Here is a 2,933-nt window from a genome sequence, read left to right as displayed (position 1 = left end):
AGGAAAGGGGTGGGAGAAGAGACTTGACCCTAACCAGAGGGACTGGTTGAAAGTCAGTATATATGGAGTTACTGAAACTCCAGATCTCATTCCTCACTCACCAGGAGATTTTGCTCTTAAGCCATGTAACCAAAAACCATGAAAGATGGATATACAAAGTGTGGAAATCGGGAGGATTGTGAGGGGAATCTGAGTAAGAGACCCACTCCTTTATACACGTTAGGTCTTTCAGTTATTCTACTTGGAGAATTCTAGCGGGCAGGAGGGATTGGAGAATTCTCCTCTGAGAAAATGACCTACACAGAAAGAAGATTCTAAATATTTCCCCAAGGAAAGAGCAAGTCTATTCAAACTTTTAATTACCAACTCTAGAAGCTAGAAGACAAGGAAACAATGCCAAAAGCCTGAGGGAAATTATTTTAAACTTAAAATTCTATACTTAGCCAAATTATCAATAACAGAATAAAAATATCCTCAGACATGCAGAAACTTCTGTAAATTAGTTTCAATGCACTTCTTACAGAGGAACTCCCAGGAAGCTGTGCAGCAAATCAAATGAATATGGAAGAGGAAAAATATGACATCCAGTATATAAGAGAATTAAACACAGTTAATCAGAAGAGATCATTCTAAATGATGATGAGGGAAATCCCAAGATAACTATGCAACAAGCCCTAAGAGCATCCACTATAGAATGGAAGAGAAGAGAGGAGGGCTCTGGAGGGAGAAAGCAGGTGGCAGGAGAGTGGGAGAGAGAGAAAAGTGAAAGCTTTTATTGTAATTGACCATTTGAAAATTTGTGTTGACAGGAGCTAACAGATCTACTTAAATTGGGGGGGCTAACTAGTAATAGGTATGTTTTGAAAACTAAGCAAATGAAACGTTGAAGCAGTTAAGCCCAGGAAAAGCAAAGAGTTATGAAAAACATAACAGTTCAGTATCTGACCAGCAGGGACTAATATTAAATAGCCAAAATAATTCAAATAAATACTGGCTAATGAATAATTAATTGTGCTGTAACTACATTGTGATGATACATAAAAAAACTAGAAGTTACATAAAAGCTAAATTCTTGTCTACTAGAATTCCACAAATGGTATCTAGAATTAACCACCAAAAGAAGTGGCAATTTAAGCATTTCATTTAAAAATGAAGAAGTAATATCAGCAGCAATAGCTAAGAACATTCAGAGTGGTTTCTTCATCAGGGAGTAGGACCAGGAGTGTGCCTAAATAAGACCCAGAATGGCTTCTGGGGAAGGTAGTAATAATAAGTAATTTTCTCATTGATTTCAAACTTATTTTTAGTTCTAATCTATTCCTCTTTATTTCAAACCTATCTTTAAAATCTATGGATTTTAAAAACATGTTTATCTGATTCAGACAAAGGGAGGAGAAGGGAAGCAAACTAAAAAATCTCAGAGCCTTAATCAGTATTTTTCAAACTATATCTTATGGAGCTCCAGGTGTAGATAGAGGTGTTTTAGGCCTTCTAATTCTCTCAGGCACCAAAGTACCTCTCTTCTCATTTGTTTTACACACTAGAGTCCTATGCAGGTTCATGTCAAGACACTTCATCTGTTAAAATATAAACAAAAATAAATAAATAAACAAACAAACAACAGAATGGATAAAATGGAAACCAAAAGTAATGATTTAACCTAACAAAATACAATAGTGAAATGAAATAAAAATATAAAATACATTTGGAAAGTACAACCTTAAAATAATAACAGTAATAAATTCCTAATCATAGAATATCACATATCCAAAATAGGCTAGTACAGTGGTAATTTGAAGGCGAAAGGTGATTTTTATTGTTGTTCCTTTAAATCAACCTACACTGGCAATACACAAAGCAAGCTCTCTAACAGACAAGTTGTAATTCTTTTCAGAAAGGAAAACATTCCCTTTCACCTTTGCCCTTGATTTATATCCACCAAATCTTATTGAGGCATTTATAAATGAAGATCTTTTGATTCCAAGTGGCATAAATTCGATTCAAATTAGTTTAAAGGGGAATAAAATAGAAAGTATTGACCTATATAACTGAACAACTCAAGAGTAGATTTGTTGGATGGATCCAGGACCTCAAATACCAGGTTTCAGTTAACAAGTCTTATATTCTCTCAGCTCTGCTTCTTCTGTATTAACCTTGTGCCAAGGCAAGTCTTCCACTCATGACATGGAGTTCCAAGCTTATATCTGACAGCCTCTGTTATCCTCTTAAAAAAAAAAAAAAAAGAGCCACTCTTTTCCAGGAATTCCACAAAATTTACAGATTTGGTTCTGAATGAGCCAGCTTAAATTGTGTACCTTTCTATAAATCAAAGCTCTCTAGATACATATAAAACACCGCAAATGGAGAATAAAAATAGAGGACTGAATAAATTCTGTTAGATCTATTACTATTTAATACCATTAGGGATCCCTGGGTGGCGCAGCAGTTTAGCGCCTGCCTTTGGCCCAGGGCCCGATCCTGGACACCCGGGATCGAATCCCACGTCGGGCTCCCAGTGCATGGAGCCTGCTTCTCCCTCTGCCTGTGTCTCTGCCTCTCTCTCTCTCTCTCTCTCTCTCTCTCTCTCTCATAAATAAGAAAATAAAAAAAATTTAAAAAAATACCATTATAACTGGTATTAGGATGCTGGCCACCATGACAACATGCAGGTTTTGCCCCCCACACCAAGCAGTTCTCAATTCAATTCTGATACTATCTACCTATTGATATCATTAGATCCCACAGGTTAAGGGCTCAATCCCATAAAACTGCCTCTCAATACCTCAGATGCCAATCACAAGTCCAGGCTGTCACCCGTGCTTCTGACCAACTTGCTATAGATTGGAAGTCAATGATCCCCCTCCTTGGGCTCAATTAATTCACAAAAACAGCTCACAGAACTCAGAGAAGGATGGGAGTAGGGTGAAATTTCC

Source organism: Nyctereutes procyonoides, unplaced genomic scaffold (assembly GCF_905146905.1).
Source record: "Nyctereutes procyonoides isolate TBG_1078 unplaced genomic scaffold, NYPRO_anot_genome, whole genome shotgun sequence".
Classification (NCBI taxonomy): domain Eukaryota; kingdom Metazoa; phylum Chordata; class Mammalia; order Carnivora; family Canidae; genus Nyctereutes; species Nyctereutes procyonoides.
The sequence above is the reverse complement of the archived record's forward strand: the minus strand, read 5'-3'. Positions refer to the sequence as shown.